Source organism: Corapipo altera, unplaced genomic scaffold (assembly GCF_003945725.1).
Source record: "Corapipo altera isolate COAL_440 unplaced genomic scaffold, ASM394572v1 69, whole genome shotgun sequence".
NCBI classification, from domain to species: Eukaryota; Metazoa; Chordata; class Aves; order Passeriformes; family Pipridae; genus Corapipo; species Corapipo altera.
This window is the reverse complement of record NW_020884908.1, coordinates 287,790-308,497: the sequence shown is the minus strand read 5'-3', so window position 1 is coordinate 308,497 and position 20,708 is coordinate 287,790. Positions and strand designations below refer to the sequence as shown.

Below are 20,708 nucleotides of genomic sequence, written 5' to 3'. Positions count from 1 at the left end.
AAAATACGTATCCATAACAAGCTAAATAATTCAGCAGACCTATCAATCCCACTCATTGGCCTCAAAATTCACAGTGAATTTTAGGCCTAGGCCTATCGAAACAATTACTTCACCTGCAGACTAACTCACAGCCTGCACTCATTACTGTCAGCCAGCAGCACTGGCCTCTGCAGGCTGACTTCGATGCTCCAGGCAGATCTTCTACTGGTGTGGTTTTCACTGGCTTTTTTTTTTTTTTCTTCTTACAGTACAGTAGACTTCTAGGTACTAAACACAGCATTAATCTTGCATTTTTGATTCACAAAACCTTCACCTGATGTTCTGAAATCATCCGGTCAGATCAGAAGACAAGGAGACCACAGATCATAAAGGAGGATCTGTAGAAGGCACCTGGATACACCTGGTCAAACTGATATACCTTAGCCTGAGGAACACAGATTTGTTTGATCAAAAAGAACTAAGGTAGCCTCATAGATAAGTCTCTCCAGAGAAAGAGAAGCCAACCCAAAAGAAAAATCAGCAGTACTTGCAAGGTTTGAGGAACCCATGGAGAACTGGAACTCAAAACTCAGTTAGTCCAAGAAAGCCAGTAAGAGATTTATTTTAAAGGAAGGTTTAATCTTATCATGAGCACTGCAGAAACTGTCAGAAAGCAGAGGGGAAAAAAGCAAAAATAGGGCTCTGAAGTAGTAACACTGCCACATGCTCTCACTAATGCCCTCAGGGCTGTAAAAATCTCACAGGACTAATTGATGTTCATATTAATCTTGTTAATTGTATCTTAATTTCACCGGACTTATCAAAATGTGTGAAGTAAACAGCATTCAGCCCTGCATGGGTAGATACAGTAATGAGGGCTTACATACACAAACTCCATTCAATATACAGGTTCACAGAACAAAAAAACCCTAAGATACTGCAGGGCTTTAAAGCTAGCTCAAATTTAATCAAGTAAAATAAAAACAACATTAAAAAAAATCAAGTGACTAGAAAAACACCTTTTTAAAGACTGCTATAACACTTCCAAGTACTTATCTGAATATAAGAAGTTTTATTAGTAACCAATTATTTACATGAACTCTTGCTTTGATACAGACCGAGAAAGAGACATTCCCCCCCATCATTCTTGCTATGTAGACATCATTTAAATATAGAGAGTGCCTGCAAGCCAGTGAAGACTGAAAAATCTTTCTCGTCTTTGAGATTCAGAGCCAGATTTAAATGGCATATGTATGGTCTGATTTTAGTATATCTATTTTAACACATCATTAATGGGTAAATAAACAAGTAAATTTCTTCTGGCAAGGAAGAGAGATGGAAACATAATTATGCATCAGATGAAAACACAACTCCACAAAGACTTCATCCTGTTAGTTCTATTTCAGCTAAGCCAATGGGTTAGTTTTGGGGACCAAGCAAGACAGGAGTCCCAGGCTCTGCCATCCATGCTTCAAAATCTCTGTGTCATTTCGGGAAAAAGAAAACAGAGCCTACTGGATCACAGATCAGAAATCAAACATCATTTCCCATACCCCCTTTTCTGGTTGATACAATTTCAAGTTACAACTCTGCTCAACTTAATTATCTGTAATACCTTTCTTGTGGTTTCCATTACATCTCAGCAGACGCTGCTCTTTGCAAGATGGGGATGGGGATCCTATAGCTCAATTACTCCACCGAATTAACCCTTTAGCTTCACCTACTGAACCCGCTACCCGCCTCCTCGCCCAAGTACCCCCAACTTCCGAAGGTGACAGAAAACCTTTGCAGGCAACGTTCTCGAGACCCCCCTAAAGCCCCTTCGGAGGGACCACGGCCGGAGCGGCACGGCGGGGGCCGGCACGGCGGCCAAGGCGGCACCCGAGCTCCCCGGCGGGCAACGCCGCCGCCGTCGGGAGAAAGTAGGGGAGATCCCCGGCGGGTCCTGGCTGGAAGTTGCCCCGGCAGCTCGGGCCTTCCGCACCCGCGGTGATCCCCGGAGAGGGAGGCGGCGGGCCGGGCAGGGGTCCCCGGGGCGGCGGGGACACCTTCCTTCCCTCAGCCCCGGCGCAGAGGGGGCGGGAGAGCGGCGGCCGCCCCCGGAGCGCTCCCGGCCGGATTCACCGCTCGCCGGGCTCCCGGCGAACGCGCCCCCACTTCCCGCTGCCAGGGCTGCGCGCCCGGCGGGCTGTAACCTTAAGAAACTTGATAAGGGAATAAAAAGGGAGGGACTTTGCCGGAACCGATTCGCGGCTTTTAATCTCTCCTGACGCGCCGGAGCCAGCGGGCAAAACAAGGAAACAAAAGCCCCTCGCCCCGCGGAACGAGCCCCCCGCGCCCCGCCCGGGCGGCGTTACCTGTCCGGCGGCGGGGCGGCCGGCGCGGCACTTTCCCCCGCTGCGTGCGGGAGGCGCTGGGCAGCTGGCGAGCTGCTATTTATAGTCCGGAGCCTCCAGCAGCGCGACGGACGGCGAGAGGAAATGAAGGGCTGCGCGCCCGGGCAGCCGGAGCGGAGCCCAGCCCGCTCCCTGCCCCTGCCGCCGGGAGGGCGAGGTGCGGCTGGCGCTGGCCGCGGGCACGGGCGCTCCTGCCCCCGGTGCCACCACCCCCGGGAGTCTCCTCCCAATGTCACCGCAGCCCGGCGGCGGCCCCGGAGCCCGCGGCGGCGAAGGGGAGCCGCCTCCGCCTCCCCGGCAGCCCTGCGGCCAGCAGGCAGCGCGGCGCGGCTCGGCTCAGCCGCGCAGAGGTGACCCGCTACTGCTGCTGCTGGAGGAGGCGAGACCGACACTGGGGTGTGGGAGGGAGAAGCCGCCGCTTGCCATTCACCTTCTGCCGCCCAGAGGGAGCCCGGCCTCCGCGGCCGCCTCTGCCGGGGGCTGGGAGGCGGTGGCGGGAGCCCGCCCGGCCCGAGGGGACGGTCGGACCTGGAGGGGGTCGCTGCAGGGGAACGAGCCTCGGATCGGCACCTCCCGGAGCACTGTGGCTCAGGGGAGGGTGGCATGACCCGGGGAAGTGTTAGTCACTTCCCTCTCACGGAGATGGAAGCGGGGGCTCCCCAGGAGGCAAGCGAGAGGCTCCTCGGAGCCGCCGGGTCGGCTGCCTACCGGCTGCTAAAGTTTGGGGCGTGGGCGATGAGGGATGCACCGTCCTGTCAGGGAGAAAGGTGGGAGGGCTTCACCTCCAACAAAGTGCTAATGGCATCCATACACTCGGCCTTCGACCCACGGCATTCTGAAAATTGGTTTTGTGTGTGAGGCAACAGAGGAATTAAGACAAGTAATTTCTCAAGTGTCTTACTCACTTGATAACAATCATCATATTATCCAATTTTTTTTAAATTTCTCTTGTAGTTAGATAAGCTCTGGTATTTCAAACTTCAGTCAATCCTATTGAGACTGCCTGGGCATTATTGCAGGACACCGTCTGGGATTTGAGCAGTGTTAACTCACTCCTACACCATCATTCTCCAAGCAACTCAAGTTAATACAGATTAGACAGCTGCCTTACCCTACTCAATAGCATTTGTTACAGGGTTGGATTTAGTGTTTCCTGTGTTGTAATAGCTGCAGTCATCTACAAGGTACGAGGACAAAGCCTAACAATGATCTGTGCCAAGCAAGACTGATTCAGCTTCAAGACCTCGATGTCAAAACAGAGGTATAGGCACACAAAGCTGAAAGCAGAGACACAAAGATGGGAGCTAACCATATACATACATTATAAGCTATGCAAAATTGAAAGGAAAACTCTAAGAAGGCACAATACAGATATTTGACCTTGTTCAAACAAAGTAATACACAAAAACCTAGCTTGATGGAACTACCTATTTACATAAAGCTACTCGTGCATAAATGTGTGCAGAGTCGGGCTCATATTGAATGAACCATCCTAACGAAGTGAAACTGCCTTTTCAATTCAGAGATTAGTCCTTTGAGTATCTCTCATGAACAATACTTTGCTTCTCTCAACAGGAATTTCTTCACAGTCTTCCTTCTTGTTCGATTTTTAATGCTCCATAGTGTAACACATAGCAGAAAAGATCCTACCAGCACAGGAATTAGTACCAGCAGATTCAGAGTGCCACCAATGACAATCCAGCTGGTGAACAGGGAACTTGGAAAACTTGGCTACGTATATTTCAATTGTATAGGCTGCTTCTTTCTCTGTACTCCCTTAAGAATTGAATGCTCTTGAGGTTTAGCCCGTGGTGACTTTTCAAATGAAAGCAATCCCAAGCTCTTAGATGTGTTCAGAACTGAGGACAAAGCCTATAAAAGTGACAGCCTGCTAAATTTGGAAAGAATTGCTATGAGAGCCCCTGCTTACTTATTTCAGTAATGAAACCTTAAATATGTATAGCACTGAACATACAAGAGCAGTTATCAAAAATACACTCTTGAAGAACATTTTTTTCTTGGGCAAGAATGTTGTACAGCCACTCACACTGCAGACCACAGGAAGGAAAAAGGCTGATTTTTAGATTAGTCTTACATGAAAATTCAAGATGTTACTGGAAGATACCTGTTCAAAAACCTGCCCCATGTCAATATGGAAAAAATATACAAGATAATCAGAGTTTTATCCCCCTCTGAAATGTTTCAAATTTGATATATGTTCTAAAACTCTCCTTTGTCATACAGTCAAAATTTTCAGAGCTTGAAATTACACTTAAGCATAAAAAATGTCACCTAATGTTCAAAAATACCAGGCTCAAAATGATTTCAAATGTATTTCAATGCTCCCTACCTCTGAAAAATCACATTTCCTTAAATGCTTAGATATGGATTTAGGGTGTCTAACTGGATCCACTCAGGCTTGAAAATTTTAGCCTACCTATACCTGTGCTTTGTAATAAATGTAGCAGAAAGCTTCAGACAAGCTATAAAAGCATTCTCAAAAAAGCAGTGCAGACTTGAGCCATTAGAAGACGCGACACCAACCTGACAAAGTACTTGACTGTATAATTCACCTCATTCTGGTATATGGAAAGTAGCGTCTGAAGCCCAGACTTTAGCAGACATCTGCAGTAGGAGAAGAAAAATTAATATAAAGCCCCTGCTGTGGTGGGTTTTTTTGCTATTAATATCTTTCTGCTATTTCCCACCATCTTCCAAATCAATGCGCTTATTGCTCTGAAATCTTCCTTTCTGCTATCTCCCCAAGTCCTATGCATAACATCCTATATTCCACCTTATAAGTATTAAGTCTTTATCAGGAGTCTCTCACTTAGTGAAAAAGGTGAGGCTGAGAAGGTGAGGGAAAAAGCAAACAAGAAATTAGACTGTGATAGACTTAAGACTTCCTAAGGGGACAATGCATAGAGCTATTGGAGAATACCCCTGCTCTGCTAGCCAGATCCAATCTGGCTAGCAAGCTTTACTATTTCCAAGGCCAAGGTTTGGGATCAATGAGAACAATAAGTCATTGAAGAACTTCAGGATGAGAGAAAGAAGTAGAATTTAATGGCCTGTCAGTTGCTGGAGTAGAGCCTCTCTACTGGAAAAGCTCTAGCAAGCAATCAGAGTCTCCCAGTGCACAGAGGGAAATAACAAGGTTGATTGGAATTTACTAAGCTTTCAAGGAAAGGCAAAGGTCTAAGCAAGAAGAAATGCAAATATTTATTGTTGTAGGCCTTTGCTTGGAGTACATTTTGATGGATAGAAAGGGTTTGTTTTCAAGAAGCTCTTTTTATGTTATCTTTGATGTGCATTCTCTGTAACAGTTTACCAAGGGAAAGGAGTCCATGTACACCAAATGCAATTGGGGCTGTCATGCTGACCTTGTGAGGAAACAGGGCTGTGTCAGGCAGAGGAGTTAAATTTAGGCTCAGAATCAAAGAGGGACTGAAGAGGATCTAAACTATTCTGTATTCCTGAGCAATGAAACATCTTTGAAGGCACAGCTAGGGTAAAAATCCAAGGCTGCTCGTTCTCCAGACGGTTAAGTATATATGACTGCATAGCATTGCTTCTCCATACTAACCACAACAAAGCCAAGATGGTTGAATTTATACCTGCTTTTTAAATGCAAAGAACTAGGGAATCAAAAATAGAATCCTAATGAATGGATAAACCATTCCCCCATCAGTGGCTGATCACTTCCACCCCTTAAAGTCATGGTGGAACCAACAAACCTGCCTGAAACCAAAGGATGCTTCTGACACTGAACAAAAACCTAAAGCACCAAATGAAAATCAGCAAAAACCACATCCTAGCAGGACTGAACTTGACTGGTACAGCTTCCTGCATAACAGTGTCACTGTAGATTACTGCACAAAATTGAAATCTGTGAACTATGTCAGGCTCTACACAAACAGAATCAGTGACCGTGAACTACAGTGTGGCTCTCGGTGCCTCACACCTTGTTACTTACGTGGATGACCAGCGTGTGCAAAAAGCTACCCTGTTGATCTAAATATTGCAATTTATACCAAATATACATATTACAGTGCAGCTATAGAATGACTGCAGGAGAAGCAAGAAGATGGTGAACGAGTTTGTGCAGGGTGACTGCAAACCATGCGTTACTGAACAAATCCAAGTCATGACTTTGTGGGTTGTTCTGCGCGGGCAATATATTGTAACATTGGCTCCAGTGAGGCCTGTGCAGGCCACTGCCAACATAAAACAACCTGCAGGACGAACACCCCCCAGAGGAAGAGCTGGATAACAAATGTGGTGGAGGTGAAACTGAAATTGAGACAAATACCACACTACCAAATACGGAATAAAGCAATGTCAGAGGAAAACACTTCCTCAGTTATCTGGAATGATCACAGGCTTTTCATCAAAAGACTTTGAGGAAAACCAATACAGAACCACTGGAGAAAGCAACTGCAGAGACAGTATCACACTGTGTACCAAATGAGAGATGGGGGTAGTGCAAATAATAAAAAAAACCAAACCAAAATGAAGTTTTGGGCTGAGCAAATAGATTTTGCTTCCTTTACACCTTGGCAATATTTATTGTGTTTGTTGTACAAGTAGGGAATGATTGTAACAAAGTAACCCTAGTGTTTTTCCATGCATTGGATATATCATGCAAATGTTTATCATCAATGCCAATCTGAACAGTAACTTCGCTTCTTGCTCCACTTTCAGGAAAAAGTCAGTCATAGAAATCCCAGACAGAGCACTATTGGACTATTATTGTTCTCTTTTTCAATAGTATTTTCTCGCAGTTTCAATATTTGTTGCTGTGCGAAGTTTTGTATAAAACCGAGGAACAAGAAGCAGAGCTCCAAAGGACAGCAAATGTGATTTTATCACTAATATGACCTTGGAAATATCATACTTGTACAACACAAAATGCTGAACGGCATAAGCCTCCTATGTTACTCAAAACATTTTAATGGAGAGACTTTACCATAATAGCCTCTATGTGAGGTACAATCTCTTAAAACTTGTGTAACTCCTATATCATATGCTCTGGCATACTTCAACAATAATGCAGTTGTGTGCCCAGGCCAAATCTGGATCAGGTTTGCCAGGGAAGACAATCATATGCAGATCTTGCATTAAATAATGTGAGGTGGCAGCTTAAAAAAAAAAAAAAAAAAAAAAAAAAAAAAAAGAAAAAGAGAAAGGGTTTTAATTTCATTTTCTGTTCACTTTGCAGCAGTACAAATGATTGTACAGCATGCAAAGCTTAAGAGAGTCAAGGTAAATGGGTAAATTATTGGACCAGTTCCATTAGTACAAATTCTGTAGACTTCAGGGTCTTTTAGTGACCTATGAACATGGCAAAAGTCATAGTTTTTATTAGGTCTACTGGTACTGCATGCCATCTTTCAGGCCAAACGCCCTGTTACTTGATGTTGGACACTTAACCTCTGCCAAAAAATCACACTGCTCTATTTTATCTCACAAGGCAAAAACACTTCAATATCTTTCGGCAATACTTGTTTGGGACAGAAGGTGAAAGGCCAAACCAGCAGTTAGTTTACTGTCTAAAACAATAAAGTCATCAGACAAGCTGAAATGGAAGCAATACGTGGTTCCCTACTTGCTGACAAGATTTCACCATTGCTTTTTTCACATCCCCTGTGTAGACTGAATTTCAAGGAAGGTTTGTACACTGCCAGAACAGACCTGTTTTAAAGCATTGCGTTGATGTCCACCACAAAACAAAACAAAACACAAAACCAAAAACAAAACACCAAAACAACCAAACAAAAACCAACCAACCAAATAAAAACCAACCAAACAAAACCTCAGCAAAAAAACCCAAACAAAAACCACCAAGAAACCAAACCAAAGCCTGTCAAGAAAATTCCTCAAAAAACCCTCAAAACCCAAAACTCAATCCCATTCCTATAGCTTTAAAAGCAGTTTCATGTCACTTTTTTTCCCCCCCACAATCACCCCCTTAAATTACAGTTCAGACTTACAGTTTTGTTTTCAGAAGTTAGAACTATAACCATTACCTACCTACAGAGAAGAAAATTATTGATCTTCTCCCTTTAAAACTCTGCCAAAAACTCAAAAGGATCTGGCTTTGTCCTAAATTTAATCCCACACTCCCTTTGCCTCAGCATTCAGAGGCAAAACTGTCCTCTGGGATAGCAATGCCTACAAAAAGAGTGTCCCTGCCAATGGCCAGCTGTTCCCAATTCACTGATTTTTCAAAGGCATGAATTGGCAGAAAGCAGCCAAGTTCACACTCCCATTGCCCTCCACTGGTGTATGATATTTATATCATATTATATTGAAGACAATTTTTCTCAAACCATGATAGCTCTTTTGTTTTTTTAATTTGGATGGTGAAAATTAAAAGATTTGATGCAATAGAAAATGAAGCCCTTAGAGCTTTCCAGTGCTTTTGGTGGAGCAGTTCACACAGTAATTCACACCCTCCTTTGAAATAGATTTTGGCTTCATTTGTGGCAGCTGGTTGAAGATGAGCAACATCTAAAAAACTGAAAATTCACAAATGCCTGCTAGATTTAAGTAGCAAGGGGATAGGATACCTTGTAGCTTGACAAAATGGTTATGTGAACTCCATTCTCCTTTAATATATATTTCCTTTTACAGTTGCATACATATATCCTCTAACGTATACCCTGCAAATTCATAGCAAGAGGCACTCAAGAAGATGCCACACTTGTCTGAGGAAATGTAAACAATTGAACACTAAAGAAAATAATTTAAGCTGAAACTTTACCAGATATTTTCTTCCATATAAAAGTAGGTTTTTAGAGCTTAAGAAGGACATTCAGAAATGATGTGTGAATGCAAATAGAAAAATAATCTTTAGAAGTTGCATTTTCTTCTGTTTACAGGCCCCTCTTGCACTGGAAGGGGTTCCAGGTCTGACTGGTGTAGCTGATTACTGAGGGACTGCTTTGTGCAAGTCCATTGCTCTGTTGAGCAGCAGATTTCTGAAGCATTTTTTGCCTTTAACTTGGACCCAGACAATTTTTCCAGGGCAGGTGTGTGTAAACAAAGCCTGGAATATTAAATTTCACAGCTCCTAGGTGGATTCCTGACATGGATGCTAACAAAAACCTTAGAGCTGAGGGCAAACCTGGTGCCCTGCGCCATGACACTCCAAAACTGTCACATCCCTGTAGAGTAACCACTGGGGAATCCTTCGGAGAAACTAACACAAAGCTTGCAGCACACGTTTTTCTCTCACCATATGTCATCCATGCATCCAAGGGAATGTCACTGACAACAAAAATAGATTAACCATATCACATAAGGGCTGGCAAAACTAAGGACTCATAAGACAGAGCCAGTGATCAAGTCAGTAAGCAAGCAGGTTTGAATAGCTAGATGTTGCAGGTATTGTTGCACCTCATGAGAGACAACTGAGAAAGGGGCTGGCTCACAGCTCCCTGTGAATACCAGAAGCAACAGAATCAGGGAGCTCCTGTCTGCCTGCCACAGAGGTAAGATACCACCATTCAGCTAATTAGCAACATCTCATCTCTTGAAGGGGAAAACTCCTCTTGCTCTTGCTGTGCTTCTGCTGAGCTCCCGCTGTCACACTTTTCCTCTAATTTAACAAAGAAAACTACAGTTCTGACACCCCTTATTTGAAAACTGCTAGCACCTGTTCTAATCAGACAAAACTTTAAATCACAGCTGCCTTGGTTTCAGAAAAGTTTTACTTGTGGGATAACTTTCTATTACCGTTTTCTATTGACTTATTCATGTACCTGTAATGTACCCAAGCCCTATCTTGGACAGTGATTCTCCCTCCTTCTGTTTCCTACATGTTGGCAGACCACATGCAGACTCTGACCCTGATCGCTTTATACTGGTCACAGCAGGACTCTAAAAAGGATATATTTTACTACACAGATGAGCAATCACTTTCAAACCCCTCTGCAGTATTTTTCTGCCCAGTGTGCTTCAATTCACAATTTGATGCCATTCAAAAATAGCAATCTCTTGTCTATGCATGATACTGCAACCCGTCTTAGGGTAAATTCTTAATCTGAAATCATCACCGCTTAATGGTGCATTCTTTTCCCCACACTGCCATTTCAAACAGTAACACAAAGAATATTTTGGAGAGCATAGTATATGCCTAGCTGATTGTGTCCCACACTTCTTGTCTCCTGATCTTTCACATATTTTGGATTTTGACCCTGTCTGTCCTGTAGAAACTTGTGTGTAACATGAATCAACTAGCTAAGGGCTAATGACGTTCATTGCTTAAAGTGGGTTGTATGTTCTGCTGGCTGAGGTCTGTTTTTTCCACTGTGTTTGGAAAGATCATCTGCCTTGCACTGTAAAGTAAATGAAACAAATGGAAATAATGACTACGTGGTGATTGATGGTGAGGACGGTGGAGTTTAGTTCCAGCTTTGTCACTGACCTTTTACATAATTTTGAGAGTTTCACTTAATTTGTATGGATCTGACCCACTTGTAAAATAGCTATAACTGGCCTTTCAACATTTGTGTGTCATTCAGGGTACAAAACAGAATTTTGCCCTGTGTGTCTTATTTTATCCAAGGAAAATTAATTAAGTCTGGGTAAGCACCAGGGGAAACCTTCCTTTGTGTACCACTGTGCAGTAGATTGCCTCAAAGAGCTTGGGAGAAAGTAGAATCATATGACATTGTTGGCCTAAAAAGGATCAAAAAGCTTAAGAAGGAACCATATTTAACTTGAGTCTCTCTCAGGCTACTGCCTGTGTCTCCATGTCTAGGACAGACTGGCCTGTAATTGAGTAGTTAGGACAAGTTAAAATCCTCACCCAAAGACTCTACACAAGAGCAAAGTATTATCTACACAAGAGCAAAATATTATTAATGTTAAGAGGAATATATTTAAGATAATTTAAGTCATATGTCAGGTCATATGAGAATTCGACCCTATTTTTATCAGGAATTAATCTCGCCATTTCTCTGGTTAGCAGAAGATTGGCTTCAAGAACTGTCTCCTGCTCCTTATCTAGGTCATTTTGATACATGCAAATATTCCACTGAATTTGATGGAGTTACTCTCATGTAGCTTTAGAACCTCTTTCTGCAGCTCAACAGTAAGAATATTTAGCTCCATGCTTTATTTATTTGTCTGCAAACATTCTAGTATCTTGCTGCTATCATGAAAAATAAAGGATTGTGTGTCCTGGAGCAGAACCACATACAAAGGATAGCTATAGCAATGTAGCACATCTAGTTAGAGAGAAACATTTGCTCTTGATCTTTCTCAAAAGAAAAATATATTTGGTAGGTACATAACAGCAACTCTAGAGTGTGTTAATTTGCTTGGTTGACTGCCTACAGATAAATGTCTTAAAACAATATTTCAGCTGTTTCAGGGTAAATTAACCTATGTGACTGACTATTTTTGTGAAGACTGCTTAATAAAAGGTAACTTCCACAGTTAAAGTATAAATCCATTACAATATAGTGTTTGCATTTATGATTTTTTGGGGGGAGAGGGATCTCTTTTACTAGTTAACTAACATTAGTTGCTAAGTAGATGTTAACTTTGGGGTCATAAAAAACATTTTAGCAAGTGTAGATGGTGTTAATAACTCTGTAACCACTTCCTCACTGTTATTTTTAGGGACAATGTGAGGTCAAGTGGTTTGCACATATATTACTTTTAAGTCAAGCAGGCAAAGAAATAAAAACAGCTTTTTACAGAAGTATTAAGTCATCTACATTTTATACATTGTGTCAGAGTCTGTTTATTTTTCTTGTGACAAATTCAGAGAAATTCTGTTGGATCCAGCTAAACTGTTCTGAAGCTGCAGCATCTGACTAAGGACAGGATTCACCCACTCTGCAAGAGATGTGCTTGTAGCTGCCTGCCAACCAATCACAGGTGGGATTTACCTTGCACCTTTCACACTTCTTGTGAAAATTATACGGCAGAACCTCAGGAAATGTGAACCAAGTAGCCAAACTCTGCGGTGTGGGCTGGGGAGCGAGTGAGAGATGAGCTGAGAAGGAAGTCTGGGGGTGGACAGCAAGTCAGAGGCAAATGCTGCGGCCGCACTCCATCACTTCTTCACCCTCAGGCCGGTGTGATGACAAGTGTTGTGGCCACCTCTCTACTCAGAGCTCTTAAAGGGTTTGATGTTGATAGGGTGTCAGGGACAAGGGAGGAGAAAAGCCTGTGCTGTACATGCTTTGTGGAGAGACTTTAGTCCTTTCACCCCAGAGGGTGGTTGGGCAGTGGAACAGGCTCCCCAGGGAAGTGGTCACAGCACCAAGCCTGACAGAGTTCAAGAATTGTTTGGACAGTGCTCTCAGGCACATCGTGGAATTCTTGGGGTGTCCTGTGCAGGGCCAGGAGTTGGACTCGATGATCCTGATGAGTCCCTTCCAACTCAGAATATTCTTTGATTCTGTGATTCAAATCAACCCTAAAACATTTCATGGGGAACCAAGGGTGAGACTGGAGGAAGGGAAGCAAATATTGGTTTCCACAGGGTTATCGTCCAGCAGCCTTTGCTAAGGGAATCTGGGGGATGGTTCCTTCTGCTAAGGGAAGATTTTCATGTTCTCATAGAAATGTTGAATTCCTACTGTAATGTAAATTGGGACAAATACTGATTTTCTTTAGGATTTCCCTAAAATCTCATTGCAGAATACACATATGTTTTACTTTTCCTACATTTTATATCCTAATAGTGATGTGCCAGAGGAGGTTGCTTGCAATGTACTTTAAATGAAGAAAGAAAGCAGATGGAGAAGAAACATTGGCAAAGAAAAAGCCCTGTAGGAACTATGGAATTCTGAGTTTGTTTATTACATTTTTGCTGACAAATTCTCCTTTAGGTTCAAATAATCCTCTCAGAGGAGAAGTTTTTTCCAAACATTTACCATGTGTAAGAAATAATGGATGTAGATTAAACGGAGTTCTTGAGTCAGAGGACATGCAGCACGAGCTTCAACTTGCCTGCAAGTGACAGGGGGAACATGTGTCTCTTGTGGCTTGACGAACAAAATTAACCTGCATTTGAAACTGGCTAGAGAAGAAACTGGATAACGTTTGTTATCATAGCACTTCTTCTAAGGCAGCCATTCGTTTTCCTCTCCTTAATGAGGGCAGAGGTTAAAACATGGAGAATGAACAAGCATTTCACAATTAAAGGTGAGAATAGGATGACAGTGTACAAGGGAAAAGCCTGTGATATTGCTACTAGTAATGAATCTCCAAGAGCTTGAGTCTATAAACTGCTTTCACTGGCTCTTTACTTTCTGAATGCCACCTCTCTTGATTTTTACCTATGGAAATGGATTTCTCTTCATACTCATTTTCATATTAAATCTTGGAAAGTAAGGAGCGCTGAAGTGCAAAACAACAGGTTTCATGACGGAAGGCAGAAGTATGTCAGGGCTTCTTGCCATTCACTGTTCAGATGTTTGCTTTTCTTGTACGGTTAAGCTTTTATTTGTGTAACTGCCATTAAGATAATCATACAAAATTTGGAAAAGTGATATGACTACAGAGATAATCAAGGCAAAATCTGAGCAAGGACTGAGAAGCACAATACGATCTGATGCTCTTCAAGGTGTTGCAGTCCTTCATTTAGCCTTGACATTTATTACCTCAGCAGCTATTGGCAATAGCAGCTTTGCTTTCTGGCCAGATGCATTCTGGTGCATGATATTTTCCTTGTGACAAAACTTGATATAAACAAAGGAGATGGAAGATTAGAACAATGACCACAGTTGCTTCCTCAGACTACAGACTGATAGTTACTGTGCTGTTATAGTTTGTATAAAACGTAATAGGATGCTTTAAATCTCAGAGTACAATTTCTGTGAATATGTTTGTTGGAAAAATGAACAGAAAAAGCTATCACAACGTGAAATACTATCAAAATGGGGGAGAGTTGATTTAGATACCAAGTTTATGCATTTCAGTACAGATGTAATCTACTCTGATCAGCACTGAGGCATTTATTCCCCTTACTTTAGGATTTCTAGAAGAAGCGGTTTACAGAAGAGTAGTAAACTAGTCTGCTGCTTGGAAATGGTACTCAGATAAACCCACATGCCACTACAGTGCTGTTAAGAAAGGTTATCACCTTATAACCTTATAAAAAAAGGTTACAATGTCAGGAAATGTGTCAAAATATTCCTTTAAAATCAAACATGTAGTTGCTGATTGGGTACATAGAATCGAGAATATTTCACACCTGGCATTTGTTTCATTTTCCAGTTTGTGAGATCAGGTAGCATATATATGAAAAGTATTTATTGCATTCTCTGGTGGACTACATACAGACAAACAAATCTCTATGTATCCATTTTAATAAAACAAGAACATTCCTCATGTTCCTTTATTTACTGATCAAGCACCTGAACTTCCTTTATTTACTGATCAAGCAAAGCTACTAAAGGCAAAAGATAAGCAAACCATCCCCAGGCAAAATAACAGCCTGAAGTCTCTGACATGCAGTGTTAAAGCAAGACTAGCTTGTAAGGAAAGACAATTTTTTTTTTTTAATGAGAGTGGTATGCTTAGGAAAGAAGCACTTGGTGGCTGGGCTGAAGTGCATATTTTAACTCTATTTGTAGATGCTCAGAAGTACTGGCAGGGCTTTAAAATACCCATAACTGAGCAGAAATGCTACCATGGATGATGGCCCAATTTTGACCCATATAAAATGATGGCATAATGGTTGAAGGAGATATCTATGATTCCTTTCAAAAATTTGAAATAACAAGAAAATCTGCCTTGTTTTCCCTGCATCAATGTGGAATGTGGGTTTACCATAATGCTCAACCTGAGCATATTTATTGCTTCACATTCAAGCATAAAAATTTATAATTTTAAGATGAAATGCAATGATTATATATGCCGCTTCAATGGTCCCTATTTTCTCCTCATTGGATTTTCAAAGAAAATCCAAAAAGAAGCTCAGAGAGATACTGGCTGAGAGAGAAAGCAACTGATCTTCTGTTCCCCATGAGGGAGGAACACAGCAGCTTGTTCAGCTTCAGTGTGAGCTGTAATGTAGTGCAGGGTGTCCCTCCCTTCCATACGCTTTCCCAGCCAGTAGTTGCCATAAACAACATTGTAATATTGTCATGTTGCAAGCAGGCTAATCATGTCTCACATTTGGATGATAGCATAAACAGCATAATGTCTGTTATTGCCACAATAACAGTTTCAGCACAGGAGCCAAGACAAGGAAGAATAGGAGCTGGAGAAAATAAGGCTGTTATACAGAGATCATTCTACTTAACAGATGAAGCTCCAGCTCCAAGAAGCTGCTTTTCCCTTTGCAACAACCTAATCAAGCCTTCACTGCCTCTTGTTGAGGTGTGTTTCTGCAGCACTGTTTTTTTTTTTGTCTGCTCTAAATCAATGATTTAACTGATTTATCTGGCTGTTAGATATGACTGTCATTTATTAGAATAGTGAAGAGATATGGGAGCAGGCAGAACAATCAAAAAGAGGCAAGGTGAGAGGAAGTGTGTAAGAGATAAAGCATTTTATGGAAAAGGTCCATGGAATAATAAACTATTAAAAACTCCCCTGTGGTATTATTTTTATACATACAATACAGTTTAATAGAGAATTGTAGTGTGTATTGCAAGTTAAAGTCAGATAGAAATAACATGAATTTTAGTGGGGATAAATGTTTTGTTAGAGCAAATTCTAGGACTTTCTATTTTATTTCTTTAGAAATGAAGGTATTCTTCAGTAACTAAGAAATAAAACTGAAAAAAAATACAGCCAACCATCTTGAATTATATACCTGTTAAAGGTGATAAGCAGATAATTTAGGGCTATTATTATCACCTTAACAGTGTAAACTTTTTAATGCATTTTTTATTTGAGATACCTTTACATATTATGGATATAAAAAACCCAGACATATAACTACATTCAGTTTTGTAGTCAAGAAGAAATGCAAGTCAACGAATGAGCCTTCCTCTAGTTTGGCAAAATAGAAGCTCACTCACTTTTCCCTGTGTTGACACAAAACACCGGATTTCAAGAATAGAAAACAGTTAATTTTACCACTACCTCACTGATCATAATTTGAAGATGCAACCATACATAAATATATTTTTGCCTCTCTGGCATAAAAACTAGAGAAATAATTTTTCTCCCTCAACTCTGTACTTTCCTTTTCCCATTCAAATAAATGAAGTAAGTTTGCTATGGAGTGTTCCTTTTACTTCAGCTCTTTTTACTTGCTCTTCAGCTAAACACAAACTGGTGTGTTGTAGCTTGACCAGGCCTCATCTAAACCACGTAGATGACTACAAACAGGCCACTTTGTTCAGCCTGGTATTTTGGCCCTGATGGATGGCTCTGCAACCCAGTGCTAGATGGGTAGGTGCAAATGGATCCAGAGTCTTAGTCATGTGTGAATAAAAAAACCAATTAAGATCAAAATACCTTCCACAAAGTTAACATAAAAAGTGATGTGTTAAGTTACACTAAGGAATAAATGGCAAATGCCTGCTTATCTCTGTGAGTGGGGCTTTCATGAATAATCCAGCATGCCTGTTAATGATAATGAAAGTGCCCATGTCTCATATCTTAGAATTACTCCCCCCATAGTCTCTTCAGGCTAAAAGCTTTGCCTATTGTTGCACACCATGCAAGGATGAAGAGCAGCTAATGCAAGGCTCAATTTCTCTGTTGACAGTCTACTGCAGTTAGAGGTGAGTTCTTGTTATTTGCTTTTGCACAAGCCCACAAAAGTGGTACTGCACACTTATGTCACAGGCAAAAATATATTTTATATTTCTCAGCTAATGCATAACTTTTAACAACACATATTTAAAAGTTAAAACCAGCCAAAAATCTGTAAAAAGCAACTCTACCAGTTACCTCTATGACACTGGCCTGGTGGAGTCATTAAAAGGGGAGGCCTGGCTTAAAATTCAAAATTCAGCTGATACATGTAGCATCCCATTAGTTTTAAAGTTTGCATCAGGAAGGGTGAGGTCGAGTCCAGAGCTGGTGGGAAATAATCAGCTCCTTCTATAGAAAAAATATACTGACAGGAATAACCCTGCCAAATTACAGAAGGGAAGGCAGAGTGGCAATGGGAACAGACTATAGGTCAGTCAGTTTGTTAGGGCTTCTAGAATTTGTATCTTACCCAAGAGACATTTTAGTTACAGACTAATGAACTGGAAGAGATATTTGAAGAAAAAGGGTATCCTAGTTGATATAGTTCACAAAGCATTACTTAAGCCTTATGAGTCTGATGGACAACAAATTATTGTTGAAACAGCTCAAATCTAAAGAACATTTTTCTGTGTCATTTGTTTCAACTTGTTCTTCTTTGTCACCTAAAATCAAGTAAGTAGCTCTGCAGCATGCATTTATGGGCTGCATCAGTGGCGAGTTTACTCTCCTACCATCTCCCTTGTACTTCTTTCCTGTCTGAAATCAAATGGGCAGGGACTACCTCTTTCAAACAATGACAGATTTAAGCTGGAACAGCCTGCTGTTCACTACTCTAAAATCATTTCACATTGCTCTGGCAGCATACAAGAGCCGTAAACAGATATAAAAGCGTAACTTAGTTTAGTTCCCCTGTTATATTGCTGGTGATGTTGCTGGTGAAGCAGCTTCAGAGTAACCAATAACCCAGATCTAAATGTTAACTGTTACAATTTTATTGCATGCACAGTATTGCTACAAATATACAACTTGGGATATTTGGTCCTGTTGCCAAGACATAGGAAAATGTGCTAATTACAGCACGGTCTCTACAGCATTCCCTGAGCTGGAAGACAGGGAAGCTCCAAACATAGCACGGCCTACAACTAGAAATTGTTTTGCCCTATTATTGACCATCACAGACTCTTAGAATGGTTTGGGTTGAAAGGGGACCTTAAAGATCATCTAGTTTCAACACCCCTGCCATGGGCAGGGACACCTTTCATAGACCAGGTTGCTCAGAGCTCCATCCGACCTGGCCTTGAACACTTCCAGGGATGGGGCATCCACAGCTTCTCTGGGCAACTCATTCCTGTGCCTCACCACTCTCACAGTAAAGAATTTCTCCCTAACATCTAATGTAAATCTCTCCTCCTTTAAAAGTGGTCCCCCTTGTCCAGTCACTGTTTGCCCATGTAAAAAGTCATCCTCCCTCTTTCTTATAAGCCCCCTTTGTGTACAGATAAAATGTTACAGAAGAACATAAACAAGCCATATACTGGAATATACAAAAGATCCAGAGAACCTGGTATTGTGTTTCCACCAGTGGTCAAATGCAGATGCCTGAGGAATAGGATGAACATACACGGTCCTCCTCTGAGACTCTCCCACCATTCAACCTATGGGAGCTCAGGAAATTCCTGAAACAGTTGCTTTCTGGCCACTGAGCATTCCTTCATAGATTTTCCTTACAGAAGTTCGTGTCATCTTCACCCAAATGCCTATAAACAATCAGCATATGCAACATCTTGTGGCAAGGAGTTACTCAGGTCTGTTATCACCTTCTTTATTTTGAATTTGGATTTGGGAAGTGGTTCTCTGTTGTGTTCTTTGCTCTTTTTCTCCACTTTCTAATGCTAGATTAACTTTCTTGGACTGCAGTTGGGCACTGACCAGAAATTTTCATAAAACTGTCTCTTGCAAACTCTAAATCTTATTCTCTAGTATCACAAGTAAATTCAGAGTTTGTGTAAACTTAGGGGTATTTTTCCTTTTCATGCTTGAATTACATTACATTTCAGTTGCCATTTTGTTATTATTAAGATCATGCGGTCTTTTGCCAATATTTCTTAACTGGACTTTTTTACTCTCTCACATCATTTAGTGTTATCTGCAAAGTTTTTCATATCACTGCTCACCACCTTTCCTAGATTGTTTATGAATATACTGCACAGCAGAGATCCTAGCATTGATCTTGCAGAACTTTCCACTGTCTCTCTCCACTGCCCAGTGATTTACTTACTCCCAGAATCACAGAATGGGTCAGGTTGAAAGGGACCACAGTGGATCATCTGGTCTCACCTCCCTGCTCAAGCAGGGTCATCCTAGAGCACATTGCATAGGGTTGTGTCCAGATGGTTCTTGAATATCTCCAGTGAGGGAGACTCCACAGCCTCTTTGGGCAACCTGTTCCAGTGCACAGTAAAGAAGTTCATCCTCATACTGAGATGGAACTTCCCATGCATCAGTTTTTGCCTGTTGTCTTCTGTCCCATTGCTTGGCACCCTGGAGAAGAGCCTGGCTCCATCCTCTCGACAGCCTGCTTTCAGGTACTTCTATCCTCTGATTATGATCATTTAACATTTTTCGATCCTTGCAAAGATCATTCCTCTCATGCCATTGTTGCAAGGTTTCATTGAGACTTTAGACATAATCTCAAATCCTGGAGATCCAGGTGAACTACGTCAACTCAATCACCCTAAACTGAACGTTTAGACAACTCTAAGAGGCTTGTGAGACATGGCTTCTCCTTACAAGAGGGACTGCCCTCCTCACCAGGGCACTATGTTTCTTTAACATCTCTCTTATAGCTCCTCGCTAGTCACTAGTTCCTCAGATCTAATCTGGAAGGCTTTAACTTTTCCCATTATGAATACAATGGAATGGCTGTGTTTGAATTACTGCTCTTTATTGCCTATTTCTTATGTAAGTCTCCTCTGCTGTAATGGTAGGTTATTCAGATGTGCCTACAGGATTAGGATTTGAATATCTTGTCATATCAGGTGTCTATTGATCACATTGAACTGAATTCAACACCATTAAAGCAGGGAGGATCTTAGCCACTTGATTTGGTATAAAAAAGATGAAATTAATTCTTACCTCTGTGTCACAGAGGCTGAGTGCTTTTTGAATGCTTTTCCCAGATTATAATTTTTATTGCTATGTACAGCTACTAGTAGTTCAGATTCATTCAATCTGAATGGAAAACAGCCTCAGTTTGAGATGTACTTAACTTACTCACTCCTGATGCTTTGTGTTGTGTAGTCCTGATGCACAGCTTCATTCATTTGAATCTCGTCCTGCCTGTTCCACTGTTCTCTGCTCCACTGCTTAAATCAGCATGTGCTGCAAGTCTGACTCTGGTCTGATGTCTACAGTCTCCTGATTCCAGGATGCCTCTGTTTGTGCTACAACCAGTATTTCTTCTGTGCCTGCACAGGCCCAATGTTTATAAATTCCCAGACCAAACAGAGCCTGGAAGTGACTACTCTCATTTTTAACTGGGTTTATTTTCTTTCTTTTTAATTTCTCATTGACAGATATCTCCATAATTAAGAAAATAATTAAGAAAATTTCTCTCTGAGAAATGGATAAATGGTATTCCTTTGAATTCTC

General features: G+C 41.5%; 1 protein-coding gene across 11 annotated transcripts in view; it reads right to left on the bottom strand.

Annotated features, from left to right (window-relative positions):
• The window catches only part of INPP4B (inositol polyphosphate-4-phosphatase type II B), a 374,654-nt gene that overhangs the window by 308,903 nt on the left and 45,043 nt on the right, over window positions 1-20,708 (bottom strand). The window contains exon 1 of one of the 11 annotated variants that reach the window (XM_027652910.1): window positions 2,337-2,640. The exons of the other annotated variants lie outside the window; for them this stretch is intronic. The gene's annotated coding sequence lies outside the window, so the exon portion shown is untranslated. Of the gene's footprint in view, window positions 1-2,336; window positions 2,641-20,708 lie in introns of those variants that run through there. 11 annotated transcript variants of the gene reach the window in all.